The 12,328-nt window shown below is 36.7% G+C and overlaps 1 protein-coding gene and 1 pseudogene across 1 annotated transcript in view; one reads left to right on the top strand and one right to left on the bottom strand.

Moving 5' to 3' along the window:
• The window catches only part of ADGRV1 (adhesion G protein-coupled receptor V1), a 602,359-nt gene that overhangs the window by 129,271 nt on the left and 460,760 nt on the right, over positions 1-12,328 (bottom strand). The window lies entirely within an intron of this gene.
• On the top strand, positions 8,225-8,732 carry LOC115837001 (annotated as a pseudogene).

Here is a 12,328-nt window from a genome sequence, read left to right as displayed (position 1 = left end):
AATTCATTTATGTTTCATGTATACCTTATACACATACAATAATTTTTGGACAATAATTTTAATAATTTTGTGCATGAAACAAAGTTTGACTGCATTTTGACTGTGGCCTATCACATGAGGTCAAGTGTGGAATTTTCCACTTGTGATGTCATGTTGGTGGTCAAAAAGCTTTGGATTTTGTAGTGTTTGGGTTTTAAGATTAGAGATGCTCAACTTTGTCTGTTAGGCCTTGTTTTCAAATGTTACTTCCTCAGGGACACTTTCTTTGATATCATAAACTAGATCAAGTCCCTCAAATATATTTCATAAATCTTCACTTCTTCTGGTGAAACTTATCTAAATTGCAAATAATCTTTTTCTGGCTTATCTGTTTAAAGCCTGTCACTATCACCAGACTGTTAGCTCCCTGAAGGCAAACATTGCATACATCTTGTTCTTTTCTTATTCCTGATTACAGTGAAGAGATTATTAGTTATCTTTCCATCCACATAACTAACTTTATCCCCCCTCTCCCAACTAATATATGTTAATATTTTCCCTTCCTGACTTGATGGGACAAACATTGGAAGACAACTCTTTTTCTTTGTTTCTGCATGGCTTGCAAGCAAAGGCACTGACAGCTTTCGTTCTGGACTATTTTTTTTTAAGAATATATGATCCACTTTGGAGGACAGACACAGTTGCTTTCCTCTACAGCAGAGAGCAGATTTGCTTACTGTCTAGTACAAAAAAGATGTGTCCTTCTACTGCAAAGATAAGGCATGTTTGCTTGTACCTGTTATAAAAGATTGGGCTTTCCTAAACTTGGATATCCTCAGCTGTGATGCAAATCCACTGCATGCACAGCATCCACCTGGGCTCTTTTGTGTTGCCTGCCTGGGTCTTTGGGGCAAGGAGAACTGTACGAACATGGAGCAGTGCTGCTTGCTATGCCATGAATGTTCATATCTGTCAGTATCCATGAAACTGTGGCAGGCTAACTTATTAGCTAGCAAGTAGCGTAGCATTTCAGATCCATCAGAGTCCCTGGCAACAAAAAGGTCATATAAGTTGTATAATCTTTAACATTTAAAAATATTTTATTTTTATTTTCTTGCATTTAATTTCCTGCCAGAAACTCTTAAGCCAGGGATTCTTAATCTGAGGTATAAGAATGTGCTTCACGGGCATTGTGAATCCCCTGGGTAATCACTATTTTAACACAGTTCCTTTTAAAAACAATTAATAATATATATATTTTTTGAGACAGGGTCTTGCTCTGTCGTCCATGTTTGAGTGCAGTTGAACAGTCATAGGTCACTTCAGACTCCAACTCCTGGGCTCAAGTGATCTTGCCTCAGCCTCTCTAGCAACTAGGACTACAGGCGCTCACCTGCAGGCCTGGCCAAGTTTTATTTTTTTAGATGGAGTTTTGCTCTGTCACCCAGGCTAGAGTGCAGTGGCGCGATCTCGGCTCACTGCAAGCTCTGCCTCCGGGGTTCACGCCATTCTCCTGCCTCAACCTCCTGAGTGGCTGGGACTACAGGTGCCCGCCACCACGCCTGGCTAATTTTTTTTGTATTTTTAGTAGAGACGGGGTTTCACCGTGTTAGCCAGGATGGTCTCGATCTCCTGACCGAGTGATCTGCCCACCAGGCTCTTGCTTTGTTGCCCAGGTTGGTCTAGAACTTCTGGCTTCAAGCAATCCTCCTGCCTCAACCTTCCAAAGTGTTGCGATTACAGGTGTGAGCCACTATACCCAGCTTTAACATAGCTCTTGAAATGAGTTGTTACTTTTATCAGATTTTCTAAGGAGCCAGAAAAAAATACCAAGAGCTGTTTAAGGATACATGCCTTACCTCCTTATGTGAAGTATATTGTGAATTCATTTAGTGTATATTAGAATACATTTAAACATAATGATTTCTTCATTAAGTATATTTTTAACATCACATATCTACAATACTTAATCTAAAACCCTCATCTGTCAGCTTCCTTTATCTCATATTTCTGTTCTTGGGATTCTGTGTGTAAGTAAGTAAATCTTAGCTGACACATGTATATAGTGCCTACTAGGTGCTCGGCATTGTTGTAAGATATATATATATACACACACTCATTTATTACTTACAACATCCATATGAGGTAGAGATTATTATTGTTATTATTATTATTTGATGTTATAGATGAGGAAACCAAAGAACAGAGAGGTTAAATAACTTGTCTAAGGTCACACCAGCTAGTAAGTGATGGAAGAAGATTTGAAACTAGGCAGGCAGATACATGATTTCATCTATATCATTCACACCCAAGCTACACTGGCTTCTCAATTCAAGATATTTTTAGATTCCTTTTGCTCTAACTAAATTAGCCTAGTAAATACTATAAATATAAACTAATAGTTTACCATTCACAAGAATTACATTCTTAAAATTTTCATTATCTAATAAAACCTAAGTTAGTAATATCAAAGCATTTCAGAAAATTGGGGTTAAACAAAGAGTTGTAAAATCATTCTAAAAAATATATTGGGGAAGAGGAAAATATTATTTTAAAATCTTATAAACAGAATTCTTCTTGGGGAAATAATTTGTTCAGCAAAACTCCTTAATAATCCATTGGGAAGTAAGTGCATGGGCCTCAAGACAAAGACAAAGTGACACCAAGGGAAGATGGATTTGCTTTTCAGCAGAAAGTGAGGAAAATTTTATTTCTTTCCAGAGACAGCTCAAGACGGAGGCAATGAGAATTAAGTATATAAAATGGGTGGATGGCATACAACATATGGTGGCAGGCTGGATGGTGGAAGAAGGATAGGGCTGGAAAGAGAAACAGAGCCATTGCAAAAGTCCCTGTGTTACAAATGACAGAGGAAGCTTTAAAAATAAAGATGTTAGTCTGGATGCAGTGGCTCACATCTGAAATCCTAGTACTTTGGGAGGCTAAGGTGGGAGGATTGCTTGAGGCCAGGAGTTGGAGAATAGCCTGGTCAAAATAGTGAGACCCTGTCTCTACAAAAAAATAACAAAATTAGCATACCTGTAGTCCTACCTACAGGGAAGGCCGAAGCGGGAGGACCGCTTGCACCTGGGAGTTTGAGGCTGCAGTGCGCTATGATCATGCTACTGCACTCCAGCCTTGGCAACATAACGGGGGATAAAAAGGATGTCCATCAAAACACCCATTATGCTGTTTTGTCTGCTTGTCACTCTGACTTGTACTTTTAGAATTTGGCAGGATACAAAAAAACAAAAGGAGTCTGTGCTTCATGTCTGTGTGGATAAGAGACAGAGAGAAGAAAACACCCGAAAGAAGCTAGAATCAAGAGTGGAGAGAGATAATACAGGGAAAGCAGAAATTCAAAGCACAAGTTTCCATGGAGATACTGGTGAGGACACTGTACGCCCTGACTTTCTTGTGATAAGGAATTAGGCCAAGCTCTCAAAACGTTTACATGGAAGGATGACTTTAGGAGGAGGTGGTACTTAATAAACCTCTAAAAACACATCCTTTTCTAAAATAAAACAGAATTATTAATGTTAATAATCTACCATGACACATTACCCTTCTTGAATCTCTCTTCAAATTTTAAGGAAACTTTGTTCAGTCTAACCAGTGAGGCAGATTTTTCCATGAGTTCTGTGTTATGTAGACTTTAACCTGCTTAAAGTTTGTAAACCAAACCTTCTTAAAATTAAATGTAATGTGTTTGTACTTAGACTAACCATAGCTGGTTTTCACAAGCCTCAGCAAAATGCTTAGGTAACCTCCCCGCCTATACTAGATTTGGTCTTCCAGGTATATTTTGGAAGATTTGGAGGACAGAAAGCAATCACATTAAATACAAACTTCAAATTTTTTAAAATTTAGTATCTATAGAAAAAATCAGGTTATCACAAAACTGTAGTTGGTTAGGAATTTCTGCATGCTTCATTCCTCTTACATAAAGAAATCAAAATATTTGGTGACTTTAAATAAGAGAAAAAGAAATGTTAAATGAACAATGTCTCTGGATAATGCAGTATTCAGAATATAAAAAATCACTAAGATTTGAATATCTGTTAAATGTAAAAATGTGAAAGATGAACTTCAAGTCAATATGGTTGACAGTACTGATGTGTAAGAATCTCCCATCCCCACTCCAAACAAATAAATTGCTTAAAAAATAAATAAGAAAAATACAATTTGGAATTTATAGTGTAACTCAAAATTTGGAATCATAAATCCTCATGTGCCAAAAATAAAGCCACAACAAAATGTCACACTGGGTAATAGGACTGAAGTCCTGTGGCTCACAGAGCAATCAGAACTGGGAAGGGCAGGGCTTAATGCCTGTGAGGAGGTGTCAGGGCCCTGTTTGCACATTGCCAGGACTGAATTACATGCAGAGACCTGGGAGCCATGAATGGCTGCCAAAATCATGAACAAGGAATCAGAAAAATCTTTGCTCACTGCCCTGGGAGACTGGCAAATAGTTACCAGTCAGAAACTTGAACTCCAAATCTTGTCCCATGTAGATGTGACATCCAAATTCACACTATTCACATTGATCAGGAACATGAAGCTGAGAAAGTAAGATAAAACTGGTCTGGAATCTTTAAATCATGTAGGACCCCATCAAAGGGCACAAGGAATTCCTATAGAAAACTCTAGCCATGCTTATAATAAAAAAATTATAAACCACAAAAGGAAATAAAGGTCCTTGTATCATTCAAGAACAAGTTAAACACATTATTAACTTTAAGCATTTTTAAGTATATGTATTTTAAAAACCTAGGAATCCAACTTACAAGGGATGTGAAGGACCTCTTCAAGGAGAACTACAAACCACTGCTCAATGAAATAAAAGAGGATACAAACAAATGGAAGAACATTCCATGCTCATGGGTTGGAAGAATCAATATCATGAAAATGGCCATACTGCCCAAGGTAATTTATAGATTCAATGCCATCCCCATCAAGCTACCAATGACTTTCTTCACAGAATTGGAAAAAACTACTTTAAAGTTCATATGGAACCAAAAAAGAGCCCGCATCGCCAAGTCAATCCTAAGCCAAAAGAACAAAGCTGGAGGCATCACGCTACCTGACTTTAAACTATACTACAAGGCTACAGTAACCAAAACAGCATGGTACTGGTACCACAACAGAGACATAGATCAATGGAACAGAACAGAGCCCTCAGAAATGATGCCACATAGCTACAACTATCTGATCTTTGACAAACCTGACAAAAACAAGAAATGGGGAAAGGATTCCCTATTTAATAAATGGTGCTGGGAAAACTGGCTAGCCATATGTAGAAAGCTGCAACTGGATCCCTTCCTTACACCTTATACAAAAATTAATTCAAGATGGATTAAAGACTTATATGTTAGACCTAAAACCATTAAAATCCTACAAGAAAACCTAGGCAATACCATTCAGGACATAGGCGTGGGCAAGGACTTCATGTCTAAAACACCAAAAGCAATGGCAACAAAAGACAAAATCGACAAATGGGATCTCATTAAACTAAAGAGCTTCTGCACAGCAAAAGAAACTATCATCAGAATGAACAGGCAACCTACAGAATGGGAGAAAATTTTTGCAACCTACTCATCTGACAAAGGGCTAATATCCAGAATCTACAATGAACTCAAACAAATTTACAAGAAAAAAACAAACAACCCCATCAAAAAGTGGGCAGAGGACATGAACAGACACTTCTCAAAAGAAGACATTTATGCAGCCAGAAAACACATGAAGAAATGCTCATCATCACTGGCCATCAGAGAAATGCAAATCAAAACCACAGTGAGATACCATCTCACACCAGTTAGAATGGCCATCATTAAAAAATCAGGAAACAACAGGTGCTGGAGAGGATGTGGAGAAATAGGAACACTTTTACACTGTTGGTGGGACTGTAAACTAGTTCAACCATTGTGGAAGTCAGTGTGGCGATTCCTCAGGGATCTCGAACTAGAAATACCATTTGACCCAGCCATCCCATTACTGGGTATATACCCAAAGGACTATAAATCATGCTGCTATAAAGACACATGCACACGTATGTTTATTGCGGCACTATTCACAATAGCAAAGAGTTGGAACCAACCCAAATGTCCAACAACGATAGACTGGATTAAGAAAATGTGGCACATATACACCATGGAATACTATGCAGCCATAAAAAATGATGAGTTCGTGTCCTTTGTAGGGACATGGATGAAACTGGAAAACATCATTCTCAGTAAACTATCACAAGGACAAAAAACCAAACACCGCATGTTCTCTCTCATAGGTGGGAATTGAACAATGAGAACTCATGGACACAGGAAGGGGAACATCACACTCCGGGGACTGTTGTGGGGTGGGGGGAGGGGGGAGGGACAGCATTAGGAGATATACCTAATGCTAAATGACGAGTTAATGGGTGCAGGAAATCAACATGGCACATGGATACATATGTAACAAACCTGCACATTGTGCACATGTACCCTAAAACCCTAAAGTATAATAAAAAAAAATAAATAAAATAAAAACCATACAAATTAGTAAACAAATAGTGGAGTGTTTAATCACATCAATGGAAGGAAAGTAAAAAAGGAAGTTAACAAAAAAGCTCAGTTCATAGAAAACACAAAGTAAGTTAGTAGAAATAACTCAAAGTTTATTAGCAATCAAAATAACTGTAAATGTTTAAAACCCACTAACTAACAGGGCTCTAGATTTGATATAAACAAATCCAGATCTGTGCTATATAAGATTTACCTAAAATAATGAATGACCCTTGAAGTCTAAAGTAAATGGCCAGGAAATGCCACAGCAGAACAGAAAGCTGGGGTAGTAATACTAATAGGAAATCATATACAAAGTAAGGCTTTAAAACATTCATAGAGATTTAAAAAGGTTCAAAAAATGATTTCCCCTGGAAGATATAACAATGTGGATCTATATGCATCTAAGAGAAAACAGCCTCAAAATATATAATTCAAACCCTAATATAAAGTAACATTTACAAATCCAAAACCATAATGGGAGATTTTGTTTCTTTCAGAAACTGACAGATTAAGTTGAGAAAAACAAAAACTTAGTAAGGCAAAGAAAGAATAAATTATATAATTAAGAGACTTAGTAAAATATATATATATATAATTATAATTAGCAGAACAAAACAGGTAAGACAAGGTGGTTAATGACTCAACTATAGAAAGTAGGAAGACAATACTAATGATACAAGCCAATATTGGTGAAATAAAGACAAATGAAGGCGGCAGAGATAGACGACCCTAAATTCACCACTACATGTCAGTTGTTACCACCTTAATCCAAGTGCCTATCATTTTTTGCCTTTACATCACAATAGCATCGTAACTTTTCTACTCTGTTTCCGTTTATATTTAAAACTATAAATCAGATTATGTCATTCCTCCCACAGCCTCCTTAAACTCAGAGTCATTACCCTTACCTATTCTGACTTCTCTCTTCTCCCTCTCATTCACTCTATTGGAGCCACACTGGCCTCTTTGCAATCCCCAGACATCCCCAGCATGCTCCTGCCTTAGGGCCTTTGCACTGGCTGTTCCCTCCACCAGGAATATTACTTCAGGGATGCTCACATGGCTAACTTTCCTGCCTCCCTTAAATCTTTGCTCAAATCTCATCTTCTCAATAATATTTCTGCCCACCTTCTTTAAAATTGCAGCCCGCATGCTGCTCCCAACATGTGGCACTTCTGATTCTCCTCATTCTGCTTTATTTTTTCATAGCATTTATTATCTTGTTAATATATCACATAATTAATTATTTTTTCTTTTTTGAACAACTTATCTCTGCCTCATAAAATCCGCAAGTGCAGGGATCTAGCATTAGTTTATTCTTTACTTTTTAAAAAGAAACCCAATTAGTTAGAACAGTCTGGTATATAGCAGTTAATAAAATTTATTGATCACATAAACGAAATATAATTGTTTAAAGAGCTAATTCTTTGAAAAGATACTAACAATCTTTGGCATTATTGATCATGAGAAGAAGGAAGGCACAAAAACAATGAGACATAACCTCAGGTATCAGAAAATAATATGACTCATCTTATGCTAACATATTTGAATACTTAGATTATAAACTATTTTCTAAAAAGAACTCTCAGGAGTGGGGCGTGACCTGCCACAGTCACAAGGTTCTTAATCACTAGTAGCTGGTGCTCCAGACTGGTGGCACTCACCTTTCTCCGAGCCTGGTGAACCAGGGGATTTACTTTATGGTGGCTTTCTCTGAAATGCCAAAGCCACCAGATTATTCAGAGTTGAGTGACTCTTTGATGCTGGCCATGGAAACAGGAAGGTTTTCGGGACCATTGCACAGAGCATGGAGAATGATGAACTTCCGTCAGCGGATGAGATAGATTGGAGTGGGATTGTATCTATTAGCAAGTGCAGCAGCATTTTACTATGTTTGAAATCAATGAGACTTACAACAGGCTGGCCTTGGAACACGTTCAACAGCACCCTGAGGAGCCCCTTGAAGGAACCACATGGGCACACTCCTGGAAATCTCGATTACTCTTCTTGCCTTTTTGGTTGTGGACAATTATTTTTCTAATACCTTACTTACAGATGTTTTTGTTCTTTTACTCGTGTACAAGAGCTGATCCCAAAACACTGAGCTACTGTATCATCCCTATATGATTGGCAGTTATTTGCAATCGCCACCAGGCATTTGTCAAGGTTTCTAATCAGATCAGCAGACTACAACTGATTGACATATAAAATCAGTCGACGTTTTTTCCTTTGATTACAAAACTGCCAGTACTATATGGACTCTGATCACAAGACTGCAGTTTCTTCACAGATCTCAGGAAATTGTGGTGGGGCAGAGGCTTTTCAAAAACATGTGATTAAGGGGTATCTTTATCTGAATAATAATGAATTTTTAGGTAAAGTCTGAGACAGAGTACTACAAAATCATGTTGATGACTTCAGACTTTGGAAGTTAATCTTGTCTGTTATTTGCATTCTTAACTTGACTAAGTACCTGAATTCCTATTCTACTGTGCAACACAGTGATGATTCAGAAATTTTTCCTTTGGGGAAAAAATAAATATGAACATTTCCATTGTGTTAAGTGTAAAAAGGTCCACACGTGATCATAAAATTTAAATTTTATACAAGATGAAACATAAAAATAAAAAGAACTCTCAAAAGTGACTCAATAAAAATAGAAAACATGGCTAGACCAAAAATTACTGAAGAAATTAGAGTCAAAATTCACCCTACACCTCTAAAATCAATAAAGTTTTACGAGCAAAAGTTAAACAAATCTTTATGCACAAAGAACCCCATCTTAAAAAAATTGTACCATTTCTCACCACTTCATTTTTTATGTTATCATAATTTTGATACCAAAATACCAAAGACATATGAGAAAGAATCATTATAAACCTGCTTTACTTAGAACATACATGCAAAAACCTGAATTAAGTATAATAATTTGAATCCAACAGTGGACTAAATAAAATAAAGGGTTTATCTAAGCATTTCAAAGACTTTAATATTTGAATATCTATCAATATAATCTCATCATCAGCAGATTAAAGGAGAAATATCATACAACAATTAAAAGAGTATGGTGTTGGTGCAGGGATAAGCAAATGAAACAGAAGAGAGAGCTTACTCACATGTGAATAGTAATTTTAGTATATGACAAGTGGGGAAAGATATTACTTAATAAATGCTCTTGAGACAATTGGTTATTATTTTTAAAAGGTAGATCCCTCCTTGACACCATTCACAAAATGCATTCCAGATGAATAAAATATCTAAGTGTAAAAAATAAAACTTTAAATAGTTTAGAAAACACTATAAGAGAGTATGACATTGAAATACTGTAGGTGATTTTTTTAAAATCAAGAGTTAAGGAAAATATTGGTTAATATGACTGTATCAAACTTGAATACTTCATTTGATATGCAGAATTTAAAAGACAAGGAAAACTAGAAGCAGATATTTGCAATGTTTTTAATTGACAAATGATTATATTCATGAAATAAATAAAATTTCTACAAATCAATAGGAAAAAATAAACAACCTATTAGAAAAAATTGTTGGACAACTATTTGAAAGAGCAAGACACCATGTGTTGGTGAAGCTGTGGGGATATGTTTCAACATGGCTGGTTATGTTTAAATTGTTGCAACCATTTTTCAGAGTAATTTGTCAATGTCTACTAATATTTAAGATATATCTACATGAGGTCAAGCAATTTCATTTCTAGTTACATGTTCCAGAGAAACTCTGCACATATGTATATGGAAATGTGTTCATTGAACTACTGTTTATAACAATGAAAAATTCAGGAAAATCTACATTTCTATCTATTAATAACTAATAAATTAGAGAAATAAATTGTATCATATTCATACCTTGACATAAAATAGTTTAAGTGAGTCAACTAAAGGTATGCATATCATTTGGAATCACATCTAAAACATTATATTGATTAAACAGGCAAATTGCTGAAGGATAGGTACATTTGCATAAAATTTTTTTTTTGAGACGGAGTCTCGCTCCGTCAATTAATTTTTTATGTAGTTCATGAAGAATATAAAAAGATAGATGGAAAAAATATACACCAACTTTCATAATATGAAGGAGTAGAATGTGGAGTGGAATTGTACATTTGATACATTTCTTTGTAAAAACCCTAAAGAAAAAAGTTCTAATGCTTTTGGCCAGGTGTGGCGACTCATGCCTGTAATTCTACCACTTTGGGAAGCCCAGGTGGAAGGACCACTTAACTTAGGAGTTCAAGACTAGCCTGGTCAACATAGCAAAATCTGTCTCCATGTAAAATAAAAAAAAAACTTAGCCAAATGGTGATGTGCACCTGTAGTCCTAGCTATGCAAGAGGCTGAGGCAAGAGGACTTCCTGACCTCAGGAGTTCAAGGCTGCACTGAGACATGATTGCACTACTGCGCTCAAGCCTTGGCAACAGAACAAAGCAAGATTCTATTAAAAATAAATAAATAAATAAATAAAGTCTAGTGTTTTCACTTGGATTTTGGCTCAGACATGTTGGGTGTCATGATAAATCCGCCTGGAACAGATAGTGTTTAAAGAAGCTGGTCCTTGATGGTAGAGCTGTCTTAAACTGGAGGAGGGCAAGATATTGCAGCATGACTAGGATAGATCTAATAAGTTACATAAGTCTGGTCATGTGTAAATGGGCATCATTACTGAGAAAATATGCTTAGGGCAGGGTGTGGATTGGGCTGGACAAAAAAGAGCAAAATGAAAAGATATCAAGACCAACTTTAAGGATACCAAAGTCGGCCTAAAGTCTTTTGTAAATATACCCAGGAGTAAATAAGCAATCAGTCAAGACAGAACTGTGAGGCAGATCTTGGTAAATGCAATTTTCTTTCACAAACCAGGACTATAATCCAGGGCACCTTTGCTCCTGAGGGGTCAGGTCCTCTCTCTGGGTTTATGGGGATAGCTGGATATGAGGGAGAAGAGAGAATAGTGGAATTGGTCCATTGTTTCAGGGATTTTGGTAGGAATTCTTTCCTAAACCATGACTCAGATGACCCCAAAGGAGGATTCAGAAGCAGAAACTCTATTCTTTACTCATAAATCTGTCTTATCTACTTCTTTTATAAGAAACAACAGCAGAGAAAAGTTGAAGTTCAGCCATTCATTGATTTAAAGAATTAAAAAATAAAAAGAAAGAAAAAAAAGCTGGACCTGAGTAGTGAGTGGGTCACTTGTGTCTTCCAGCATACAAAGCCTGCTATTTAAGAAATCCTGATTTGGAAAAAAAATTCCCTTAGCAACAGAAGAAAGTCTGCTGGCTTGGTAAAGCTTAGAAACCAGCAGGCTGTTTGCAAAGTTCATCTCAGATTCAGTATTTATACTACCAACAATTATTGTCAATAAATTAGACTTACTATTGTACAACACAGGAAAAAGCAATGCTCCTTGTTTATCTTTGGCCGCTGTTTACTTTTAGCTCTGCTATGGGAAAGAGAACTCAGACAATGCTAAGCTTTCCCTTAATGAGATCCTGATTAGATAGTGTGGACCAATGTATAAAGCATAGTACACTAAATCAGGATAACAAAACTGAACTCTTCACCACCCCCTCGCCTGAAAGCAAAATTGTCAGTTCATTCCAGTTTGCCTTCAGCACAGAGCAGAGCCATCTCCTCAGTGACTGCTCTCCTTCCAGAGTGCCTGTCCTAACTAGCCCAGTAGCCTTTTTCACTTTCCTTCTTATGCTGTTTCCATATCTTTCAATGTTCTGGGCTGGCCTTGCCATCTTGCCAACCAAGGAAATACACTCACTGTATCTCACCTTCTCAGT

The sequence above is a fragment of the Nomascus leucogenys genome, chromosome 2, assembly GCF_006542625.1.
Source record: "Nomascus leucogenys isolate Asia chromosome 2, Asia_NLE_v1, whole genome shotgun sequence".
In the NCBI taxonomy this organism is placed as follows: Eukaryota; Metazoa; Chordata; class Mammalia; order Primates; family Hylobatidae; genus Nomascus; species Nomascus leucogenys.
Note: the sequence above shows the minus strand (reverse complement) of the source record. Positions and strands in the feature narration are given on the sequence as shown.